The sequence below is a fragment of the Leptonychotes weddellii genome, chromosome 7 (assembly GCF_054177405.1).
Source record: "Leptonychotes weddellii isolate Sample4059 chromosome 7, ASM5417740v2, whole genome shotgun sequence".
NCBI lineage: Eukaryota > Metazoa > Chordata > Mammalia > Carnivora > Phocidae > Leptonychotes > Leptonychotes weddellii.
In genome coordinates, this window is record NC_138375.1 from 81699572 (window position 1) to 81726864 (window position 27293).

At 35.7% G+C, this 27293-nt stretch overlaps 1 protein-coding gene across 1 annotated transcript in view; it reads right to left on the reverse strand.

Moving 5' to 3' along the window:
• Positions 1–26295, reverse strand: part of LOC145722662 (uncharacterized) — a 99721-nt gene extending 73426 nt beyond the window's left edge. The window contains exon 1 of the mRNA XM_081826612.1: positions 26174–26295. The gene's annotated coding sequence lies outside the window, so the exon portion shown is untranslated. The remainder of the gene's footprint in view (positions 1–26173) is intronic.
• Between the last annotated feature and the right edge of the window lie 998 nt (positions 26296–27293).

The window sequence follows — 27293 nt, forward strand, 5'->3', positions numbered from 1 at the left end:
CCTCCCCTCTGGTAACCATCAGTTTGTTCTTTATAGTTAAGAGTCTGTTTCTTGTATACCATTTTGATTTTGATGCCTGGGAAAAGCTGCTCCAAAAGTGGACCTTTTTCTAGAACATGCTCTATATGTCGTCTTTTTGATACATATTTTTAGGTTAGCAAGCAAAGTCTCTTAAATGTAAGTACACTAGAAAGAAGAAAAAATCAAGGTGCTTACTTATAATTTGGAGTATAATATTCTAACAGCTGGTTTAGAATAAAACTGACGGTGGCTAGATCTCTGATGGAGCCAGAGGAGTGCCTAACATGGAGGGGGTAGAAAAACTTTTGCCTAAGACTGCTATTATATTTAATTTTTTTCCATGATCATCTGCACCATCTACATTTTGCATAATTTGTTGATTGTATATTGAAAGTCACTTTTAGTATGTAGTAAATTTATTCTATTACTATTAATTTAGATGGAGAATACTGTAGTAGACTTACATGAGAAAGACTTGGACTCACACCTAAGGTTTACATGAGTCGGAGAATAATAACCATTTAAAAAAATTCCACTATATCCGGGCGCCTGGGTGGCTCAGTCGTTAAGTGTCTGCCTTCGGCTCAGGTTCTCATGATCCCGGGGTCCTGGGATGGAGCTCCACATCTGGCTCTCTGCTCAGCGGGAAGCCTGCTTCTCCCTCTCTTACACCCCCTGCTTGTGTTCCCTCTCTCACTGTCTCTCTCTCTGTCAAATAAATAAATAAAATCTTTAAAAAAAAAATTCTACTATATCCAATTTTAACAGACATTTCCATGTTGAATTCCTAGTTGAAACTGGTTTTTCTAAAACAGATATGCTATGGGTCTTAAATAAATGAAATATGCTTTTATTTGAAAGCATAAAGTTCATCAAAAAAAGCATAAAGTTCAGATTTTACAATATATTTTTGCATTTTAAAATCTGACATTTAAAACATCTTTAAATTTTAAAAAATTTTTAGTTTTTTTTCTCAGTTGGGAGACACTGATTTTCTCTTTATTTGAGGTGAAGATCAAAAAAAGTAATATTATATTGTCACTTTTAAAGTGTAAATCTAGACATGTACTCTGTAGAAAACCCAAAAGACTCCACCAAAAAATTGTTAGAATACATGAATTCAGCAAAGTCACAGGATATAAAATCAACGTACAGAAATCTACTACATTTCTATATACCAATAATGAAGCAGCAGAAAAAGAAATCAAGGAATCAATCCCATTTACAATTGCACCAAAAGCAGTAAGTTACCTAGGAATAAACCTAGCCAAGTAGGTAAAAGATCTGTACTCTGAAACTATAGAACACTTATGAAAGAAACTGAAGAGGACACAAAGAAATGGAAAAACTTTCCATGTTTATGGAATGGAAGAATAAATATTGTTAAAACGTCTATACCACCCAAAAATGATCAACACAATGTAATCCCTATCAAAATACCACCATCATTTTTCACAGAGCTAGAACAAACAATCCTAAAATTTGTATGGAACCACAAAAGACCCCCAATAGCCAAAGTAATCCTGAAAAAGCAAAGCAAAGCTGGAGGCATCATGATTCTGGACTTTTTTCAAAGAAATGGAACAAATAATCCTAAAATTTGTATGGAACCAGAAAAGACCCCGAATAGCCAGAGGAATGTTGAAAAAGAAAAGCAAAGCTGGTGGCATCACAATTCCGGATTTCAAGCTCTATTACAAAGCTGTCATCATCAAGACAATATGGTATTGGCACAAAAACAGACACATAGATCCATGGAACAGAATAGAAAACCCAGAAATTGACCTACAACTATATGGTCAACTAAACTTCAACAAAGCAGGAAAGAACATCCAATGGAGAAAGACAGTCTCTTCAACAAATGGGGTTGGGAAAACTGGACCACTTTCTCATATCATACAGTAAAATAAATTCAAAATATATGAAAGACCTAAATGTGAGACAGGAAATCATCAAAATCCTAGAGGAGAACACAGGCAGCAACCTCTTTGACCTCTTACTAGACATGTCTCATGAGGCAAGGGAAACAAAAGTAAAAATGGACTGTTGCGTCTTGATGAAGATAAAAAGCTGCAGAGTGAAGGAAGCAATAAAAATAAAAGGCAACCTCTGGATTGGGAGAAGATATTTGCAAATGACATATTTGATAAAGGGTTAGTATCTAAAATCTATAAAGAGCTTATCAATCTGAACACCCAAAAAAACAAGTAACCCAGTTAAGAAATAGGCAGAAGACATGAACAGACATTTTTTCTAAGAAGATATACAGATGGCTAACAGACATAAGAGAAGATGCTCAATATCACTCATCATCAGGGAAGTACAAATCCAAACCATGATGAGATACCACCTCATACCTGTCAGAATGGCTAAAATTAGTAACACAGGAAACAAGAGGTGTTGGTGAGGATGCAGAGAAAGGGGAACCCTTTTTACACTGTTGGCAGGAATGCAAACTGGTGCAGCCACTCTGGAAAACAGTATGGAGGTCCCTCAAAAAATTAAAAATAGAACTACTCTATGATCCAGCAGTTGCACTACTAGATTTTTACCAAAGGATACAAAAATACAGAATCGAAGAGGTACATGGATCCCAATATTTATAGCAGCATTATCAACAATAGCGAAACTATGAAAAGAGCCCGTGTGCATCGACTGATGAATAGATTAAGAGGTGTATATATATACAATGGAGTATTACTCAGCCATCAAAAGAATGAAATCTTGCCATTTGCAATGACATGGATGGAGCTAGAGCACATTATGCTAAGTGAAATCAGTCAGAGAAAGACAAATACCATTATGATTTCACTCATATGTGGAATTTAGGAAACAAAACAAACCACAAGAGACTCTCAATGATAGAGAGCAAACTGAGGGTTGATGGAGGGAGGAGGATGGGGGATGGGCTAAATGGGTGATAGGTATTAAGGAGGGCACTTGTTATGATAAGCATTAGGTGTTATATGTAAGTGATGAATCACTAAATTCTCATCCTGAAACCAATATTACACTGTATGTTAACTAACTGGAATTTACATAAAAATTTGGAGGAACAAAAAAGATCATTATCATGCAAAAATCCTCATTCTAAGCACTGCACTGAAATCAACCTGAAAACACGTCAGTTATCTGACAGGGATGTGGACAGTCCGGAAACTGATGGTTCTAAACTTTTAGACTTTATAATTGTGGTCTCAACAGAGATTTTTATAAGGGTACTTTATAGTTTACAAGTTACTTATTGATTTTATTTGAACCTTTAAGGCGAGCAAGAAACATAGTCTTAGCCCCATTGTGTAGAGAAAGTGAGTGAGGCTCGGAGAGATTTAAAAATCTTGTCCCAAATCATACAGGCTTCTGAATAAGTAAATACAATGATTTATTTAAAAAATAAATAAAAAGGGACGCCTGGGTGGCTCAGTCGTTAAGCGTCTGCCTTCGGCTCAGGTCATGATCCCAGGGTCCTGGGATCGAGTCCCACATCAGGCTCCTTGCTCAGTGAGGAGCCTGCTTCTCCCTCTCCCTCTGCTGCTCCCCCTGCTTGTGCTCTCTCTCTCTGACAAATAAATAAAATCTATAATTAATAAATAAATAAATAAATAAAAATAATAAGGTATAACTCTAAGAAAAGCTGTGGTGCTGTTTTTCTTTGATATTGAGCCACATGGAAAAACATCATTTTACTTATTATTAACTGTACACAGGAGACTAGAGAAAATTCATCAGATAGGTTTATCATGCTAAAGAACATAAAATATGGCAACTCATTCAGGACCCCTCTCACTCTAGAGAGCTTTCTTTCTTTCCTTTCTGTTCTCACCTTCACGTAATAAACTTTCACTTCAAAAAAAAAAAACATAAATTATAAAGGAAGCATTGAATGTTGACACATACCTATCTCTTCATTCAATAAATAAATTTTATTTATTTACTTACTTACTTATTTTTCTTAAGTTCCTAGCACCTTACTCATTCACAAAATAGTTGCTGGGTTTGTGCATTAATTAACAAAAGGAATGAGGTATGGGTTTAGGGTACATAATCTTGCTAAATGTTCATGTACAAGTTTTAAAGCAGTAAGACCATGGGTTCAAATCTGTGTTTTACAAAGAAAAACACAGTAGCACTAGAAAGAATGGATTATACTTTACTTTTTAAATGCTTATTTGTGCAGGTACTATGATAGGTCCTGTTACCAGTAAAAACTTAAAAAATACAATCAAAATATAAAATAAACATGAAAACAACAAATATTAATGACTATAAAATAAGGTATATAATAAATAAAAATCTACAAATGCCATAACATATATACTTGAGACAATTATGAAAGTATAAACAAAGAATGCTTTGATTTGGTTTGGGTTTGTAAATTTGTCATCTATAGGTGACAGTGAAGTTGATGCTTAAAAAATGGTAGAATTTGAAAGGCAGTGAGAATGGAAAGGCATTCTAAGTGGAGGACAAATGTGATTAGAAGCAAAGGTAGGTAAGGTGAGACAGGTTTATTGGAAGGCGTGAAAAGCAGACAGGAGTATGAATTTATTTCATAGGATAGTGGTTTGCAAACTGTGCACTAAAGAACCCTTCTATGAGGCCATTTCAATAGCCTTTAAGCTCTTACGAGATCAGAACTACTCATATATTTTGCATAGTGGGTTTCTACGTAAAATTTCATTTAAACACAAGATTCTACAGCTAAACACTTCAGAAACCGCTGCAAAGTGACAGAGCATTATGAATTTTTTTCAATAAAAGAATGACAAGATAAATGATTTATTTAAAAAAATAATTTGGCACATATATTCTTAGACTTTCCTTTCTCTCTCTCTCTCTCTCTCTCATACATACATATTTATATATTAGATCTTATAAAATTTACCTAACTTAGGTTTGGCTATCTGAGGCTATACATTTATTTAGGAGTATTTGCTAGCCTTCTAGGTAGATGCTCAAAGTCAAGATTATGCTTTGATGTGAAAGTAACATCACTCAGTGAGGAGGCTGCTCAAATCTACTTGTTACTGCATGTAAGTGATTCACAGCGTATAAAGGAAAAATTTTCAGTGCCCCGAGTGTTTTATCTGCATGATGCCAAGACCCCAGATAGTGGCAGGCATTTGGATGGTTAAATTTTCCACTTTTCATTTGAAGGTTTTGGTGACACACAGACACTGCTTCAAAAGACATGTCTTTAAGGATTAGATTTATAGAGTTCTTCATAAAGGAGAAGACAAAAGAGACCACTTAGTTTGAACATCTATAAATGTAAATGTATTCCTATGTAATTATTTGGTCTTTGAACCTCATAAAGAACATCTGGCACTGGAACTCTATAATTTCTAAGGCTAATAAACTGATATTGTGGGATGGCTTCATGCTTGAAGAGGACGTATATTTCTATGGAATTCAGTAAGGCATTTGTGTCTGTACATGGACAGAATTAATCCTAAATGCAAATGCTAATACAGCAAGGTATTTGGCTTTGTAGCCTGTCAAAAGCACTCAGCGCTATTCGTCACGGTGCTTAATTTTATCACAAAATATCTGTCTAAACACATTAGTGTTCTTAAGATTCTGAAGCCTTATTATTTCAGGAAACAAAGGATTTGAAATATTTTATCAGTTTCTAGGTAAACTGTGATTATAACCTTTTGCAACTCTTTAAATAATTGTTACAATTTTGGTAGAAATGTCAGAATGCAAGAAAGCTTTTTTTTTCTAATGCGATGTTATAAATACAAGTTTATTTCATGCCTGAAACAGCAAGTATCATGTGAATTCCTGAAACTCACTTTCCTATGACTCACTATGTGACTACAACTTGGGAGACTGAAAATACTATTACCCAATTAATTCTGAGTTAGTTAAGTAAAGCAGCAAGATGTAAGTGACAAAATATTGAAGAGAGAACTACTTAATTTCTTAAGTGATACAGAGAAGCAGAAGTAAAATGAATGTGCATGTTTCAGACATTCAGTATCTTTTTATTCACTGAACAAATACTTACTAAGTGCATACTGTGCCAACACTGTTCTAAGCAGATCTGAATAAAAGCCAGGCTCTCAGTTTAAGGGGCTCACAGGTGAATAGAAGAGATAGACACCTGCCTACAAATGTAGGCGAAACACTCTTAAAGGAATGCCACCTAATATATAATTAAATTGTACCACATTAACTGATGCTCTCCATTCCTCTCATAACACATAATTGATTTCCATGGTATCTGAAAGTTAGGGTAATTTGGGGATGCTTTTCTGCTTTCACTACCATTAGTGTTGCATGCTTACCAAGAGAACTAGCTACTTTTCCCCATCATGTTTATGCTAACTGAACTTGCTATTAGTTTAATTTTTAAAAAATACACAGTGTATATAATAAAGTGACACAGCTTACGTAATAATAAAACATATGCCCATGTACCCATAATCAGCTTAATAATAGAACAATATTAATTCTTATATTAGTATTTTATAATAGAATACAAATTTTTATAATATCATAACTAAATTAATATTACATAGTGGAAAAATATGTGTATGAAAGAATTATAGATGTGAGCACAGTGAGAATGTTTTGGAAATAATTGATAAGTCAATAAAATTGATCATAGATTTTAGATTTTATTGATTTAGGAAATGAGTGAAAAGGAGGAAAAGTTGAGGAAAAAATCATAAAAGTCATGAAATACATATATCATCAGGATTTTATATCTTTAATTTCTCATTCCACTTGAGTGAGATTAAAACTCGAATTGTGTATTTAAAAAAAATTTTAAAAATAAAACTTGAATTGTGTATGAAAGATGATGTAAAACTTTAATCAGCAGATTCATACTCAAAGAACTTTGGCCCAATATCATAATATTGGCACATGAATGTACATTAATGTCATGAGTTAAAATAAAATGCTTCTCCTATGAATGTCTGTTCGACTACTTGCTTTCAAAGACATTTTTTGTTTAATTGAAAAAGGACGCAGTTCAAGGATGACATATTAAAGAATTTCAACTTTAATTATAAGGAGAAGTTTTGAAGAAGGTATCTAGAAGGACACCTTATTCAAGTGTTGACTAAATGCCACACCCTCAGTCAGGTCTAATCAGATGATCCTATCTAAAGCAGCCTTCTTCAGGGGTCTTCATTCTTTAATCGTGGTACTATCACTACCAGTCACCACAGTTTACTTACATATATTTTCTGTCTTCTTCACAAAAATAGGGGTTTCATGAGAGCAAGGACTTTGTCTTTTTACCACTTTATCTTCAATGCTTAGACAAGAGCGGGCACAGAGTTGCTGGTCAACAAATATGTGCTTGGGGTGCCTGAGTGGCTCAGTCGGTTAAGCATCTGCCTTCAGCTCAGGTCATGATCCCGGGGCCCTGGGATCGAGCCCCACGTCGGGCTTCCTGCTCAGAGGGGAGAATGCTTCTCACTCTCCCTCTGTCTGCCACTATCTCTCTCTGTCAAATAAATAAATAAAATCTAAAAAAAACCCCAAAAAACAAAAAAAAACCAAATATGTGCTTAAGGGTCATTTCGAGACTCAGGGGCAGCTTGACTCATGCTACGGGAATTCATATGGGTCTGGAAGGCATTTAGAGTTCTGAAGTACTAGTGCTGACTGAGATGCCCCAGGAAAAGGGATGAGAAAAAACAATCCTGTAAGAGCAAGCAGCATGCGCCAAAGGTTGCATCTGTGAAACTATATGGCAAATGTGCAAGGAGTTCACAGAGATGCACTGATGGATTCTTATGAGAAAGTGCTACAAAACAGGTTGGGGAAGAAATGTTTGGGCCAAATCATAAAGGACTAAAGATTTTGTATTTCATCTTGTAAGTGACGGAGTTTTGCTCTATTTCAAGCATAAAAAATGACATGTTCATTTTGAAATTACATTCATTTTAAAAGGTAGCATGGATGGGTTTGGGATAAATGGGTGGTGGGTATTAAGGAGGGCAACATCGCTTGTTATGATGAGCAATGGGTGTTATATGTAAGTGATGAATCACTAAGTTCTACTCCCAAAACCATTATTACACTATATGCTATCTAACTAGAATTTAAATAAAAATGTGAAAAAAATGTAATATAGGTATTAATATGGAGAAACAAATAATGAATGGATGTCAATCAGGTCAAAATTATTAAGCATTTGCTGAATTTTTGTGCAACTAGGGAGATTTTGGTTGATTGACACCAATCATGCATAAGACTACCTGGGACAGTCTAACTGAGTCTCAGGAAATGTGGCTAATTTTACAAATTTGGCAAACATTTCCCAGGAGAATCTACACTTGGAGGATAGATCGCCTTTTATCCTTAAATATGTTCCATTCTGAGGGTGGGGAGAGAAATGCTAGAATAGTGGAGAACCTCTAGGGAAGTGAGAACATTCTGACATGTTATCATGCTGGTACTCAGCCTCTTCTACTAGCTTTGCTGATTCACGTGGAGCTCCATGGGGCCACTCAGAAATGCAATAATTTAAAAGCAGACAATATTTGGGTTACTTGCCAATAATCCTGGCCAAACAAGGTGGTCTTAGATGAATGAAACAGGCAGCTGTTTCTTTATGGCAGACGCTATATATTTTGTCCTTATTAGCACTATCAATATGAATCTGCATAGATTTTTATATTATTTAATATCTCTCTTGATATCTCCTCTGAGAGTCTATGATAATGACAGAAAAAGTAAGAACCAGAAATGGAAAACAAAATTTTCCTTTCAAAACTCAGTTATTCAGTAATTTGTTTCATTTTAGAATCACAAGTAAATGACATTAGCTAAGACAACCCAACTGATGGGTATAAAAACCTTTAAAAAAAAAACTTGAGTAAACTACTATTCTTATGTCTTGTGTTTAACTTACCAGGTAGATAAGAAGTACTTTTTAGGAATACAGAGAAATTGATGAATAAGAACTCTTAATTTAGAGATAATTAATTCACATTTTAAAATTTTAGTTTCAATGGCTTAATGTTAGCGATAAATACTCTTTTAAATTTTAGAGAAAGGGATCTTAAAATAATAAGCTTTTGGCATATGTATTAAGTGTTACTTAAAATATTTCCACAGCAAATAAGATGTATTCAAAAGATTTCAATTATAATGAATAAACCAAAAATTTGGCTGTAGTATAATTTTTAAAATTAGAGATTTTAAAATGTACTCTAACTTTAGAATTTTATCAACCTATCTTCAAAACTTTTTCTTGTTATAGCTAACCAAACTGTATCCTAGATGAAATATAGGAAATATTATCTTCTCAAACAGAGAAAAAAGGGGATGAAAAATAATTTAGTTAAGCAGGTTCCACTATCTCTACTTTTGATTGCAGCAGAGCACTCTTATGACATGAAATAGAGGGTGATTTACCTTCATCCTAGCAAAATACTTAAAAGTTCACAATGTATGTAAAAAATAGCTTTGTTATTGAGTCAAGTGGAATAAACCAGCGCATTGGTATTTTGGGTTCCTGTTCATATTCGTGGCCCTTTTTTATTTGCAAATTTTTTGCCGTGGCAGATTATCTATTATCTGTAACTAGGGAAAAAAGGAAATGAGTGTACTTTGCTATACACCATTTAACTTTTCCTCTTTGAAGAAGTCAGATGCTAATGACACCACCCAGGGCTGCTTGTCAGGGTGAGGGTAGGAGATGGATGCCTGAATGATAATCAAATGCCTCTTTCAAGTGTTAACTTCATAAATAATGCTTAGGGTTTTGTTTTCTATAGTTTGTGGATTATCTAAGCTTCTGAATTCTATTGCTTTTCCTTTATCTTCTTTTTTTCTGAGCCATTTTACTATTTATTACCATCTTTACTTGAAAAATAGAGAATAAAATTTAAAATATTCTTTTAATTTAATCATTGTTCATGGCTCTTAATGAGAACGAGAACATGTTTGGCATGGCGATGATGAGGGATAGAAAAAGAAAATGTTCACCTTTAGTCCAGAAGGCTGACCTATATAGCCTGCATAGTTTTGATAAGGATCAAATATGTGCTGGTTGCTGCATTCTTAAAGGGTCTCATGACCGCCTATAAATCTCACTGATAGTTAATATTGAACTGAATGATAAGCACCAGAGAAATCTTGTGAAAGTAGTTTTACGAGTAGAAATTCGAAGACATTTATGATCTACTGCTCTCTGCACATCTCCTCCCCCTTGAGCACTAACATAAAACCACCAGCTTCATACAGCAAAAAGTACAGCTCTTTCTGCCCACAGGTCCTGTCCCTGTATTATTTAAATAAACTTACTAAGTTGCACCGTTCAAGAATTCTTTCTTGAACATTGCACTGAATGATCCCGCAAGAGTTGGGGGTTCAGGGGCACCTGGGTGGCTCAGTCGTTAAGCGTCTGCCTTCAGGTTGGGTCATGATCCCAGGGTCCTGGGATTGAACCCCACATCGGGCTCCCTCCTCAGTGGGAAGCCTGCTTCTGCCTCTCCCACTCCCCCTGCTTGTGTTCCCTCTCTCGCTGTGTCTCTCTCTGTCAAATTAATAAAATCTTTAAAAAAAAAAAAAGAGTTGGGGGTTCAAACTACTGGATAAGTTACTTTTGGAAAATTTATTAGTTTCCACTGGTCTTAGTAAAACCTCTTTTTGGATAATCCTATTTATTTTTTAAGGTTTTTAATATTTATATTTCTACAAACAATTTCAACTACAGTTTTCATATATGAGTTTCTTATACTGGATAATCCTATGTAATCATATGGTGTAATTACCAACTATCTGGATATGATCCTCAAGTCTGTAACTTCAGCTTTGCTATTTCCATGCTACAGAACCATACATCCAACGGTCTTATGACAACTACACCTGTATGACCAATAAGCAACTCTAACGCAATACGTTAAAAACTGAGCTTACCATCTCTCTCTCTCTTACATGTTTCATATCCACTGGCATCACCATTTATCCCAAACCCCCAGAAAAAAAATCTAGGAGGCAACCTTGATTTTGCATTCTCTCTCACTGGCCACATTAATTCAACCATCCAATCCTACCTATCTTACTGCCTTCTAACGCCTTATGTTTTAATCCATCAACTTATCTCGTTCTTCATCATACTACTTTATTTAGGACATTATTATTTCTTACCTGAATTACTATGAAATCTTAATTGCTATGCTTACTCATTTCCAATCCATTCTCCACACAATGCAATATACACTGCACTCTGAAGCAGACAGATCTTTATAAAAAAAAGATTTTACAGTTTCCTTATCTGCCAAACTACAGAGGAAGCATTGTATTACTAGTAAGATGGGGCCTATCTGGGGTACCTGGGTGGCTCTGCCTTTGGCTCAGGTCATGATCCCAGTGTCCTGGGATCGAGTTCCATATCGGGCTCCGTGCTCAACAGGGGGCCTGCTTCTCCCTCTGCCTCTTCCCTCCCCCACCACTTGTGCTCTCTCACTCTCTCTAATAAAGAAATAAAATCTCAAAAAAAAAAAAAAAATGGGGCCTATGCAGTTAGCCACCAGGGTTTGAACTTTTGATCTGCCACTTACTAATGTGTGATTTGGGGCAAGCTCCTTAATCTGTTTATATTTCCTTCTCTGTAAATCAATGTGGTAGCAGTAGTACCTAACCCATGGGGTGTTATGAGGAGTAAATGACTTAATACTTGTGAAGAATTTATTATAGAAGCTAGCATACTATAAGCATGCAATAACTGTTAATAATGATGATGATGATTAATGTTATTATATTACCTTCCTCTGGACATGCTTGGTCTTAAGAATCATTAAAATCTAAACTCAGTATTGCTATAAAGGTTTTCTATGATTCAGCATCTGTTTTTCTACCTTGATCCCTTCTATTTTCTCACCTCTCCTACCTTCTTTATCTGGTGATATTAATATACTCATTCTGTTATTTTGTTATTCAAGCTATCATTTGAAGCTCTTCGATTATTAGACAATTTCTAATTATTAACTTAATTTGGTTTTTAAGCTTTAAACTCAAGAACTTCATGCATGAGGCATATACAGCATTGCAATATATTTTTCAGCTTGTTTCTCCTTTCACTTTCTTAGTTTTGAGGTTATTTTTCTTATTTCTAATAATGATTCATTAGTAAGACATCCCTAGGTTACACTGCAAATGGTCTTTTTCTGTAAAGTTCCTCTACGTTACTATACAGCTAATGGAACATTTCATTTGGTTTGATTCATTATGGTATCTAAACACTTCCTGATCTTGTTGCAAGATGTTACTTACTGCCTACTAGGTCTTGTAAAGTAGATTGAGCATACAATTTATTATCTTCACTGGACATTTTGGAGTAGAAAAGGGGTGCTATTAATGTTATGTGGAGACAAAAGATGTAAAATGGCACTCTTCTGTACAAACTTAGTTGTATGGTCACTGTTTCTCACAGTAAACCCTCAACTTAGGTTTTATTTATAGCTTCCATTTTATAGCTAAGTAAACTTGTCTGAATGAGTGACAGAACTGAGGATTGGATCTAGAGCCATTCTTTGATGTCCGTATTCTTTGTACTACATAGGATGCCTTAATTTATAGTTCTTTTGACTTTTGATGTCTTCACTCAACTAACTTATCTCTAAGAAGACTTTCAAAAAGGAAGAGAATCCCAATAAATACTTGAAAGAGAAGAGGAATAGTGCTTACTAATGGAAACATTTTTACCAATGTGAACTGTGAAGTATCTTGAAAAATAGGACTATCCTATCAAGACTGGATCACCCTGTCCTCTCCAAATGTTAAAAAATAATTGTAGTAACTTAGTCAAAGCAATACTCTATAGCATTTCCTTGATCAGTTACTAATTTATAAAAAAAAAACAGCTGAAGCTTCATCTCATTTTTATGCAAATAAACGTTAATATATTTTACTGTGCTCAATACTGACATATATGTATGTATTTATGACATATCCAAAGTAATCATACTGTTCCCCCTTGTTACTGTGGAATTATTATTTTTTGTTCTCAGTCCTTCATAAAATAAATTATGTTTCAGTTGCAGAAAGAAATCCAGCTTCAGTGTATATTAATCTAAGTAAGAGGCACTATGGCATCTTATAAATATTAACAGTTTATTCTGAATTTGTAAGTTTGAGTTTACTGTGATTTTTAAACTGCTTGTGACTTATAAATTATATATCCATCCAATCTCATGCTGGGTAATATTTTCAAAGTTTCAAAACTGAAATATGCTTTCTAGGGGGCATCTGTTTTGAGAAAATGAATACAACAGAGTTATTATCCTTTGGATTTTTAAAACATATTGGCTCATCCTTATGATTATTCATCATGACTCCAAAGGAGCAAAATAAAACTTAAATCACTTTCTATCTGTAGTATAAGAACAAAAAGTAAGCAGGCAACAGCTAAGAAGCAGTGGTGAGAAGATCACTAAGTAGAGCACTAATTCTTTTACCTTGTCAGAACCAGAACAAGGTACTTGAAGCAATCAGCCATTAAATTCCTTAGGCGAGAAGACAGATAACTGGAACCTTCCATGTGATAGAAAAAGTAGGGGGAAAAATGGAAGCCGGCACAAGAGCCGTGGTTATGGCTGGAACATTAAATCTGCCTTTGCAATGACCTGATTAAACCCAGATCTGGGTCATGTGTATCATCTGAATAGATACGTTCATGTTTTCAAATCAAACATTATTGCTGTATTGCATGATTTAGTGTCATTTAGGATAAACCAACATGTTTTAAATGATATAGTAATTTAGATTTATACACAAAAAGAACAAGATTATTAAGAGACCCAAGCCTTTGAGCTCCAGAACATAAATCTGCGTGCAGCAATGTAGTGTAAATACTGTGTTGACACAATCTGACACCACAATGAAGGTTTTATTTTAAGACAGTATTTGTCTGACCATAAAAGGACAGCAGTATTTCATGTATTCTACAGGTACATGTGTGAATGGTAACCTCGAAAAAGAGAAATTGTATTTTGGATATATTGAGGTTAGAGGTAACAAAAGTAGCTAATCAGCTATTTAACAGTATTTAAAAAATACAAACTATCAGGAAAACCAAGAGAAGGTAGAGTGAGGCAAGACAGCAAGAAACAGGCTAAGAAAAGGTTAAAAAAAAAAAGGTCTAAGAGTAAAAGTGATTGAAATATACTCTGCCTTTGAAAATCTGAAGTCATTAAAGTGATTAACTAGAAGACTGGGGATTAATTTCAATGGAAGTATTCCTTACTTTATGAAAGAATTAACCCACAGGATTCTTTAATAACGTCTTACATGTTTTGCGAAGTGTTATCTACTTATCAGAGCCTTGGGACAAAGAAATCTGTAACTGAAGCATTAGAAGCAGAGCTAATGGAAGATTAATCAGAAAAAAAAAAATTTTTTTTTAAAGTAAAGTAAATCTGAAAGTAAAAGTAAGCCAGTAAAGAAGGATGCCTATTCTTAAATTTGGATGTAAACTTAGGATTTCCCCAATGAACTGCAGTATCATTGACTGAATCTTTTTTTAGTTACAAATAGTAACATAACATTCTGCCTACCAATCCAACTTGCAAAGATTGCCCAGGAATTAACATGAAGTAAGGAGTAAGAATTCAGAATTTTGTAGAAGAAAATGGAAATCAATTAAGGAAAATCAGGGCACTTAATATGTGTTGCAAATGGAGCAATGTACACTATACCATCTCTTGTTAAAGTAGGAAATTTTGCAAAGAAGTGGCCTGAGGCAATGTATTTTTTCCCCAAAAATGTGCTGCAGTGAATGTGAAACTTACAGAAGTTCTATACTTTGGATAGTTAAGGTCAGCTCTGAGACATGACTTTATCTGAAATTGTACTGTTGATGAATATTCAATCTCAAAGATAAGGTGCTTTAAAACTCTTAATCTTCCTTCTCCATCTTCATTCCTCATCTAGATACAACTCCTGCCCTTCTTGCTTTTTCTCTTGCCTTCTCCATGTAAAAATCATATGTGCAGCACATATTTTAATCTGTCTTTGTGGGGCAAAGAGAGTGGTAGCGTATCTGATTTTACCACATTCACTGGAGTAGTTTTAGGCCAATGTTTCTGTTTTAACAATACGTATTATGCATCACTTATAACCTTCTGGCATCTCAATTTGACAAAACTTATAGCAGAGATGGTGAGTATGAACTGATAGGTTAAGAAAGAAAATACATAATAAAATTTAAATGGAAGCATTTAATTACTGAGATAAATCTGAGCATATATAGATGACAAAATATTTGTGAAGGAAATGTAGAATGAAGTATACTTATTGGTATACTGTACTCAAACAATGGGAATGAAACTGTATTGATCTTTTGTCATATCTTTAATTTTAATATTCATTATTTTTTACATAAAGTAATAAATTATATTTAAGTGTTCATGACATTTGGACTACCAAGTAACAATTTTCCTCTGGTAACTATGATTCTATTTAGAAGTATAAATAAAATAATTTGCAGGAGCATAATTCCTCTGTTTGCATTGATTTGCATAAGTATAGCATTGTTTATGCAAACAAATGAAGGTAAGAACAAAGAAAGCTAAATAAATCTGCATTTAGTTTTCATTTCAAAAATTTTTAATTAGGCACATCTGTAGATGTTTAAGAAACACAATTAAGCAATTAATCATTGCATAAATAGGCCAAAAAGTTATGAAAACATTAGCAGAGGGTGTGACTGTTATTTGAATTTTTTATTTATATATTTTTCTTTTCTTCAAAATAGCATAATTGAATGACTTAGGTACTTGCAAATGTGTCACTGAGTTAATCAATGGATAGAAATAACCTGCATTAGAAATGAATCAGAATATGGCCTAAAGCAAGGGTTCCAAAATTTGGTTAGGTATCATAACCTCCAGGAAAGTTTTTTGTTTTTTTTTTTTAAATACAGATACTAAGGCCTTCTCTTTAGAGATTCTGATTCAGTGAAAGGTGGAAACTGAATATTTTTTTTTTAAAGATTTTTTTTATTTATTTATTTGAGAGAGAGAGAGAGAGAAACAGCATGAGAGGGGAGAGGGTCAGAGGGAGAAGCAGGCTCCCCGCTGAGCCGGGAGCCCGATGTGGGACTCGATCCCGGGCTCCGGGACCATGACCTGAGCTGAAGGCAGTTGCTTAACCAACTGAGCCACCCAGGCGCCCAAAACTGAATATTCTTAAAAGGAATCTTAATAAGTGTTTCATTTCCAATAATCTATTCTAATCTTTCTCCATCACATTTCTCTGCCTACCAGTATCATTTTCTCTCTACATATATTTCTTTAATTTAGCTCTATTGCCATATTCTCAAGGGTCTGCAGGTTCTCTAGGTTTTTATTTTTTGTGATTACATTTTCATGATAACTTACTGTATGATTCCACTTATATGAAGTGTTCAGAAAAAGCAAATTCATAGGGGCAGAAAATCAGGGGGCCAAAGGTTGAAGGAAGAAGGAAAATAGAAGAGACTGCTAATGGGTACAGGATTTCTTTGGGGTGATGAAAATGTTCTGAAATGATAGTGGTGATGGTTGCACAATCCTACAAATATACTAAAAACCACTTAATAGTATAAAAGGATGAATTTTATGATATAGTAATTATATATCTCAATTTTTAAAAAGTGATGAAGCAAAAACAACTTTTGATGATAACATAAAATTTGATATTAGCATGTTCTGGATTATTCATGTTATTGCTAAATAACCTCTTTCATCTGCATTCATTAATTTCAAGTTGTAGTACTTTATATTCAGAAGTAAATGAAAAATAAAAAAGAGGAGGAGTAAATAGTAGGACAACCAAAAGCCAAAGCTGCAGTTTTTCAGATGGAGGAAAACAGTGGGAGAATTGAATCTTTACAGTACTTATATTACATACACACGCCAAAGGCAAAGACTATGCGACAGAGAGTTGGCACCATCCTCACGTTGTGATCAGCATTTGGTGTCCATAAAGCAAAATCCTTGAAACTAAGTTGGTGCTGTACATGCCATCCTTATCCAGCTAATATTTTATTTGTGTGGGACCATTTCCTTTATGAAAATTTTCCTTTCATGGTTGATGTGATAGACTGTGCCACCTCTGGAGCCAGGCCTCCCCTTTTGTATCTCACTTTTAGGTTTTTTGTTTGTCTGTTTTTGTTTTTTAGTGTATTTCAGAAGAGAAGCACAGTCAAAACTATGAGGAGGAATTAAAAATAATCTCAGATCATCTCTATTTATCTTGTCATTAATTACCCAAGGATTTTCTTAAGAATTTTATTACATGACTTTAAAAGAAAGCCTCACATGAGTCACAATGTGTCAAATGACTGATTCTAGGGTCTTCCACATACTCTTCAACCTTATTAATATGTTTATTTTTCTGAATTCTTTTTGGGTGAAGCCTTTTAATTGGAAAAGTGATTTTTGGTGTTACTAAGGCTTTCATTTTTTAAAAAGTATACTTTACACACAATGTGGAAAGGCAAGAATTGAATTATAAGCAAGTACTATTAATAACAAAACAAAATATTAACCAAAAAATGTATTCAAAACCCTTTAGAAAGGGTTATTTTAAATATGACAAGATGATGTCAAATGCTCACCATATTAAAAAGTAAAAGTCCCAGGAATGGAGTAATCATAATATTGCAATAAGAGTATTTTTTCTTGACTTGCTGGTTAATAACTAAAACCAGTTTACTTGTGAGTTTACTGTGTATCTGGACTTGTGATAATGCATTGTATGTGTTATATGAATTCTGTTTACATATGAATTCCATTTTACAGTAGAAGACATTGAAACTTAGAGAATTTAAATAACTTGAACATGTTTTTAAAAAGAACCCTAAAAACAACAACCGAAAGTGATAAATGACAAGACCTAAAGGTGCCTAAAACATGAACATTTTTTTTAAAGATTTTATTTGTTTATTTGAGAGAGAGCAAGCATGAGCAATGGGGAGAGGCAGAGGGAGAGGGAGAAATAGGCTCCCTGCTGAGCAGAGAGCCTGATGCTGGGCTCGATCCCAGGACCCCAGGATCATGACCTGAGCCGAAGGCAGACGCTTAACTGACTGAGCCACCCAGGCGCCCAACACATAAACATTTTTGACTGAAAGAATGAATATATAAATGAACTCAAGTCATTTGTCTGTAGAACTTGCTTTGATTGACATTATATAATACCACCCAAAGCCATGTGGTCTTTCCCTTCTTCTTTAATCTTCTTTGCCCGTCCTCTTTCTTATTCTCAAGAGTCTGTAGATTCTCTACTACGTTTCTAAAGTTTGTGATTAAATTTTGATGATAACATTATATTATGCCATTTATATGAAATATCTAGAATAAGCAAAGTCATAGAGATGGAAAGTAGATTAATAGTTGCCAGGAATGGGGGTTGGGGGTGGCTGGAGCACATCTTATTGTGCTGATTTGGTATAAGCAACAAAGTCATATTTAGTTCTCCTTTTTTGCATATGGTGAAATCTCTTGAAAAATTCTAATATATCTTACTCCAAGAACTTGAATGCAACATTTGAATGGAAATTTAAACTACTTAAGCCCATGATGAAGACAATATGTGATAAATATGTGACAATTTTAACAATACTGACAAATTACAAAATACAGATTAATTGGTATATTAGTGGAAATTATTTATGTTGATTAAATTGCTAAAATTAGTAAAATGATGGTGAGATATGTATTCTTTCCAATAATAGCATGGCTATAAAGGTTAATCTATGATAGTGTCAGTTAAACCTTATTTATGATAATGTCAGTTAAGCATTCATATCGCTCTTCTGATATTTGACAATACATCACTCTAATTTAGAATTATTGTAAATCTAATTTTTGTCCCTTTGTTTGGATTTTCATAAAGTAGCCCATAACTTTACACGACTATTTATAGTATTTTAAATACCTTTAATTTATAGTATTTTAAAACTTTTTCAATTTCAAAAGGATGATAGATTACTTCCCTTTTAAAACTAGATAACCAGGCGCCTGGGTGGCTCAGTCGTTGAGAACCTGCCTTCAGCTTGGGTCGTGATCCCAGGGTCCTGGGATGGAGCCCCGCATCGGGCTCCCTGCTCGGCGGGAGGCCTGCTTCTCCCTCTCCCTCTACTTGTGTTCCCTCTCTCGCTGTGTCTCTCTCTGTCAAATAAATAAATAAAATCTTAAAAAATAAATAAATAAATAAAACTAGATAATTGAAGATGTCTATAGTGATCAGCTAACAGAAAGCTAATACGTTTATTTGGGAAAAACTTTTTGGATAACGAGAATTTCCACTCATGACTGAAGTTTTTAATATGCTACTAAGTTGTACACAATTGCCTCATTTATTCTTTTTTGGAGGGCTATTAAGTTTTGCTTACATGATAGTCACTTTAATTTCAGGAGGAAATAGAATCTTAATCTACCTTCCTTTTGTTTCAAAATTAAGAGAATTTGACTTTAAATATTTTACTTTTTAATTGCCAATTATCTTCCATTTTATTTTACCATTTTCATATACAAGGTATACAGTTCTGCTTCTCTACACTTTCCTTCTTCCTTTATTATTTTATTTCCTTCTGTTTCTTAGCAGTGGAATGATAAATTAATGTTTACTGCAACACATTATCTGTGTTAACTTATCAACGTTACCCATGGATCCACTTTCCTTTTCATCATGATAAGAAATGCACCACTTGATAAGAAAATATATCCCAGACAAGTATTTTGAGGTATTATGTTTTCTTGTTGGTATTCTCTGTAGGCATTGCTTCCAAGGGAAGAAAATTTGTCTTCTGTTGGCAAATTGCTATTCTGCTCATTACCTTGTTCTCATTATAATGTCTTCATCTTAGCAGTGCACAATTTCTGTGCACAATATGTCTTGCTGTATTTATGCAGGTTTTAGTACTGAGATGCTGCCTTTGACATGACAGGGGCTGGTGTCCTGACAGGTAGATAAGAAATCTTCTATGAACTGAGTGATGGATCAACAGAAATAACTATCTGTAGTTAGATATGTAAGATCACCGATCTATATATTGAGTAAACATTTATCATGTGCTCCTTGAGCACAGACCAGTATAAAATGATTTGAAGAATGTATAAAGAAAATGAAAAAACTGACTTTAACTAGTATATAACCTAAAATCTGTGGTGCCCAAGTGGGGTGTCTCTCGATTGGATGAGGGCCCCAAATGTGGGACAATGATTGGGTGCAAGCTAGTGGCATGGGAGGTGAAAAAAATTCACCTGAGGCAGAACAAAAGAGAAGTTTATTGAATACTCCCTTGTGTAGGCATGACAGCAGAGAGGCTACCTGCAATGAGGTAGTGGGTAGGGGCTGTTTTTAAAGGGGAAAGATGAGATATGGTGACTATGGAATTCTCTTTTTTGGAAACTGTGCCTAGTTTTAAGTAGCCTATTGGTCAGTTAGGACCTATGGATATTTTGTGGTGGGTCACTTGATGGGTCTGTCTGTATTCCATTGCTCAAGCCTGTATGCCTAAAAGCCACCTCTACATTTCCCCCCTGACAGATCAACAATAACAAATCTTTGGCATTTGGATGGAGGTCTCCTCTTCAGTAGCTTCTTCCCACAGAGATGTCCCTATCTAAACTTGTCAGTTGATCAGGGGTTCTGTGCAGTTATAGACCACAGCACGGTATTATATTAACATGCAAATAGGTGATTTGAGGGAAATTGCTTGGTGGTAAGGTCCATGGGATTTGGGGAGAGGATCCTCAGATGGTATTGGCCAGAATCTCTGTTGAACCATCATTTGTATACGGAATTGCTGGATTCTAGAAGAGACAAATTTAACAAAGAGACGAAGGGGGGGGGCAATAATTAGGAGTATGAGTATTGAGGCTAGGGGTCCTAAGAAGGGAAGAAGACAGGATAGACATGAACAGGTTTCTTCACAGGAAAACCATCCTTGTGTTGTGTGGTCCCAGAAGGAAGAAAATAAAAGGTTAAGATTAAAAAGACAAAGCTTGGCCTGAAAAGGGGTGATGATTGTATTATGAGAGCACCACATCAGGGGGAAAGCTCCAGGTAAATTATGATATCTGACTAGTAAATTCGGAGGTCACCCTGAAGGAAAAGGTTGAAACCGAAGTCTCAGAATTAGGAAGGAGAAATCATCAGAGTTTCGGGAGGAAAGTATTCAGGGAGTTTTTCTAAGACAGTATCATAGAATGAGTATATGCGAGAGTCAGTATTGGCAGTGGACCGGATTCATCGTCCTTTAGGCTTCTGGGTGTGTATCATCTGAGTCTCCTCTGAATAACAGGTATAGATCTCCAACCAGCTTGCAGCTGTATTCTGAGGAGGGTTCCCTCTCTGGGGCCAGAGTGGTCTTGATTTTGGAAAGACGGATCCACAGGGAGAAGCTGTGAAGTTTTACCACTGTTGGAGTGGTAAAGGGAATCTGATAGGGCCTGGTCCAGATATGTTTGAGGATCTTTTAGTCCTGCAAAAAGTCTTAAGGTACACCTGATCCCCAGATATAAGTTTAGGGTACATGTTACCTAATAAAGAAGGGCCAGGTTTTAGATTGTACTAGTTTTGGTGGTCATTAATGGCAGAGACAGTTTGCCCTAGGGTTATCCTTTGATAGTTGACAAAAATCTTCCTCCAGTCCAGGAGTTTAACCAATCGTTAAAGGAAACAGAGGGACTGGTTAAAGTGCCAATTTGAGTATTCATGTCTTCCAGTAACCATGTCACATTTTTGTGGTAATCTGGAATATATACATAAAACTCTGTTTTAATAAGGCATAGGTTATTCCTTGAGCTGCAGTCAGGATAAAAAGGGCCGTTCAGTTTTGGAGGACCATCTTTTGAATTTGTGGGTGACTACATGTCAAGCTTAGTTAAAGGTGGCTGCTGTATGCTTAGCATTTGTAATTTTATATCAACAGAAGTAGTTCCTGGGACAAATATGACTAAGGGATATAACCATCAAGAAACCCTCTTTGTTGTTGGCCAGGATGTGGAGAAAGGGGAACCCTCTTACACTACTGGTGGGAACGCAAGCTGGTGCAGCCATTCTGGAAAACAGTATGGAGATTCCTCAAGAAGTTAAAAATAGAGCTACCCTATGACCCAGCAACTGCACTACTAGGTATTTACCCCAAAGATACAAATGTAGTGATCCGAAGGGGCACCTGCACCACAGTGTTTATAGCAGCAATGTCCACAATAGCCAAACTATGGAAAGAGCTGAGATGTCCATTAACAGGTGAGTGGATAAAGAAGATGTGGCATATATATACATAATGGAATACTACTCAGCCACCAAAAAATGAAATCTTGCCATTTGCAATGGAACTAGAGGGTAATATACTAAGCAAAATAAGTCAATTGTCATACGAACTCACTCATATGTGGAATTTAAGAAACAAAACAGAGGATTATAGGGGAAGAGAGGAAAAAATAAAACAAGATGAAATCAGAAGGGAGACAAACCATAAGAAACTCTTAATCATAGGAAACAAACTGAGGGTTGCTGGAGGTGAGGAGGATGGGGGAATGGGGTAACTGGGTGATGGACATTAAAAGGGCATGGGATGTAATGAACACTGGGTATTATATAAGACTGATGAATCACTGAACTCTACCTCTGAAACTAATAATACACTCTATGTTAATTAATTGAATTTAAATAAAAAGAATAATAAAGCTAGGGCCCCCCAAAAAGAAGAAGTCCTCTTTGATGTCTAGCCTTAACTATATCCTAATTATGAGGAATCACTGGCAAGTGATAGAAGACTTGTCTCAAGAGATAAGGGCATTTCCAAGTGTATCACCAATCCATCACAGGGAAAATGGAGCTATCCATTTTCTTCACAAGTCCATAACTAACTCCATGGAGTGGGCTACACCCTGACTTTTAGGCAACTATTTTGTCATTCCAGCCATACAGAATGGTCGAGGTGCTGAGTTATACAATTGGGGAATCAATCCCATTTTCCAGCTGTTCAAATAATCATATGCCCAAGGGGTCCTGTTAATATCCCCATAGAACAACAAGCATGAAGATGGTCTTCTATACATGAGGTATTGTAGCAACTTCTCTGAAGTTTACCTCAGGTTGGCTACCTTAGGCAAACAACATTCAAAGGCAATAGAGCTAGCATTTAACATCTGCAAAGATGTGTTACAGAAACATAATTTTTCTCTCCAAAATCATCCTTATTTCCAGAGATAGCCAAATTAAGACCAGTTTGTTGGTAAAACAAGTTCAATTTTAACAAACTTGGCCTAATGATTTATATAAGCTCAGCAAGAATAGTGAGTGACTTTTCTAAGGGATCTAGATTGAACTTTTAGTAGCTTCTCTAGGCCAGAAGCCAAGCCAAGTACGTGCCATCAGACATGCCTGAAGTACTTGTAGATTTGGGTGAATTCCTCTTCACAAGGTCTCTAAAGTATCTTGAGGTTCCTGCACCTGCCAGGAAGTGACATTCTTTACTCATCTGGGAAGGCTGCTGGGAACTCTGTAAGCAAGCTATCAGGCCAACATTTCCAAGGGGCTTTATGGCTCCATTTTTCATAAAGTCAATCTCAATTCCTTAAAGCTGTCCGGTCATATACGAGTCTATGCATGTCTTTCTCAAATATGACATTCTAATCAAAGCCTTGGTAAAATAACCAGTCTTTTTAATGGTGTCCTGTTATAAGGAAAACAGATTCTTATTGAACTTTTATGCAAATAACTATGATTGCCTTGGAGGAAATCATTTTGAATTTCAGAAGGTTCAGGTAAAGAGAAAAGTTAAATGCTGAATTTGTTTACAAATGAGTACTTTATCATATATCTGTAAGTCATAGATATCTTAAGAGAAAGTTTCTTTAATCTGGAAGAGTAAACATTAGAGAACCAGCAATGTTTCATACAAGAGTTACAAAAACTACCGTCATTTTCCTCAATTTATTTAGTTCCATGTTATAAATTCTTGTTCAATTTGAATGCAGCTCTAGTTAGTTCTGGAAATCTTACCCATTTCAGCCTTATGATCTTAAAGATACTGAATACCTGTATTTGTCCTAAAAGTCCTTTTTATGAATCTCCTTGAAGATGACACTCATTTTGCAGGAGAAGAAGAACAATTATAAATGAGAAAAACTCAGAAATGGACATTGTTAACGATCTGAGAGTTCATTATGATGCAATTGACAAGTAAATTCAATTATTGTGCTGTGACAAGAGAACAGTTAAATAATCAGAATACTGAGTGACAACCTTATAACAAATAAACAAGCCTTCTTAGTCAAAGAGACTTCATTTACAATTTAAATCTTGGGAAAGTTTGTTAAAATCTTAGAAAGTTTTAAAGCACATTCCTGAATAGGATTATGGGTCATTAAAGACCTGATAAAGACAAAACATAGAAACTGGTTTTTCTGGGCAAAGAAAAGAGAAAACAAAAAAAAAAAGAGAGAGAGAGAAAACAACTTTGTTTACATTTTCTTATCTTTCTTAAGAGCAGACCAACAATTCAAGAAAACTTGTCTTTTTAACAGAAAGAAAGCAGAATTTCAATCTCACACCAGTGTACTTTTAAAATCCATTCCTTTTAATCCGAGTCCATCCTGACCACACATAAAATTCCTTTCCAAAGATTTCCCTTCACAAACCTTCTACAACTTTCCTCTGCATTCAGATTTCATCCCGAAGCCATTTCTCTCCAAACAACCAGTGTCATTTTAGGACAAAATTACTTTCTTTTACCTTCAACAAAAATGAACTCCCATTCTTTAGATCCTTCTTACACATACGGAGTTGCTTCCCTTATTTCCATCAGTCTTAATTACATTTCGTAGAATTTTAAGTTGTAAAAATCTTAGTCTCCAGTGAAGACGAAGTAGTAAGTAATTGTGAACAATTACACCAGAACTAATTAGATGGCAAATTTATGAATCAATTAAGCACAAAGCATGTTTTCCAACAGACCCAAATATCCTTAGTTTCTTTGTAAACCTATTGTTCAGCTATCTACGCTTTAGTATTTTCTCTCTTTTGGAAAAGACTCAGATGTCCAATGAATTCAATCCAACTTACCATCCAAGCAAAACTTTAAAGTTTCAGGTTACCAAATACTATCTTAATTACCTATGAAAACTTCGAGACAGACAAAATTAACCATCATCTTAAATCATCTTTTGCTGACAAATTGCAACAGATATAACAGGAGCTTATCTGACCTTCAGTAATCCTTGGTAGAATAAAAGTTTCTTTTATTTTAAAAGATTTTTTATTTATTTGCTAGAGAGAGAGAGCATGCGCGCGAGAGAGCGAGCCAGAGTACAAGCAGGGGGAGCTGCAGACACAGGGAGAAGCAGGCTCCTGATGCGGGACTCAATCCCAGGACCCTGTGATCATGACCTGAGCAGAAGGCAGCCAGGCGTCCCAGAATAAAAGTTTCAATTAGTATAAATACCAAATTATGTTCCACCTCGGTCCACTTAAAAGTCAATTTGTTCCCCATTGGCAGTTTTTACCTGGGGCACCAGTGGGGAAATCTGAAGTGGGCGGTGTGTGCAGGCTGCAACCCAAGGTGGTGCAGAGACAGAAGGAAGAGGGGGAGGCAGAGGCGGTGAAGCCCTGCCAGAAGGCAGAGAAAAGGGATCCCGGTTCTAAGATTTTTTTTTTTTTCTTATTCATCGAGAAAGACAGCAAGAGAGCACAAGTACGGGGAGAGGGAGAAGCAGGCTCCCCACATCCCAGGACCCTGACATCATGACCTGAGCGGAAGGCAGTCGCTTAACCTACTGAGCCACCCAGGCGCCCCAATGTTCTACCTTTTAGGGACATAGCCCAAGCGGGAGTCTGAAGGAAGAGCGGGGGTCCCATAGTGGGAAAGACCGCCTGCCAATTCCCAAAGGGGCGTTCTGCCAAAAGGACTGGAAGTCTGACTCATGGTCGGGATTTCAGTCAGGGCGACGACCCGACCTATATGAGGTGACAGACTTTTCTGGCGGCATCTCACCACGGAGAGGAGTCAGGCGAATACCTGCGACTGACCCTTTCGGCGTGCCCAACGACTTTGGGGTGTCCCATCGAGAGGGCTGCGGCCAACGGCGTGGCACTTCCTGTTGGGGCAAGCCCTGGCGACAGGTAGAGCCGGACACCAGTCTGACAGGACCCGGCTTGAAAAAGGAGGGGGAGGACTCACCACTGAGACGCGTCGGACCACGTTCGCCTGCAGACCAAGATGGCGGCTGGATCCGCGGGAATAGAGGAAAAGGGGCGGAGGTCGGAAGCAGCCAGGCGGCTGAGAGCCGGCCAGGTCCGGAAAGGGTCCCAACCCACTCCCTAACGTGCGGTGATCTGCCCTGGGCGAGCTGGCAGTTGTTTAAAGTAGATTCAGGCTTCTTATCTTCTCGATACAGAATTCATTATTCTTTTTCTTTTCGTTTTGTTTGTTTGCTTTTTCTTTTTAAGGGACTGCTCTCTTTGTGATTCTAATTAACTACTGTATTTACAGATAGGATAATTTTATTGTGACTATATTAAATCATTAATAAGCAGACCCTTATACACTTCCAGGTTTCAAGGATGAAGACTGTAAATGAACTTTTTCCTTTCAGCAATTAGTCAAATTCCACACAGAATTTAAATGTCTTTAATAGTTTTATAACAAGTCTAAATAACACTTTTAACCATACTGCGACTCAAAACATTTTTTTCTTCTCCATTTATATGTAAGAAAAGGGAGAGTGCCATTTTGATTCAGTAGCACAAAAAATATAAACAGTCTAGAGTTGGGGTAGTTTGGGGAAACTAGAATAAGGGGTTGAAAGATTTGAAACAGCATATCAACACCTCTGTGGGAAGAATTAATCTAAATTATATGAAGCTGCTGTTTTAATGATTAGGGCATTATACATTTGACTACATTTGGGAGCATTTTGTCCTATGCCTATACATAAGTAGATGCTTTTCTTTTCAGAACATTTTAAACTGATTTTGTAAAAGTTATGAGCAGAGAGAGGAGAATTACTAGACTTTTAGAAGAATGGGGTTTAAAAAGTGTATTAATTATTGTTGCTAAGTATATTATTTACAATAAAATCCAGAATATAGATTTGATGCATAATACAAATGTGTTAAAATGTGATAGGAATGTACAAAGTAACCTAACTAATAACTAAATATGGATTTATAGTATTCAAGAATATTCTGGCAAAAAAAAATATTCTTCCTGTAGATCTGAGTAAAATACAAGAGAAATCAAAAATACCAATTTATTCAGGATCTATTTCTTTCACCTGAATATGTAACAAAGATGTTTT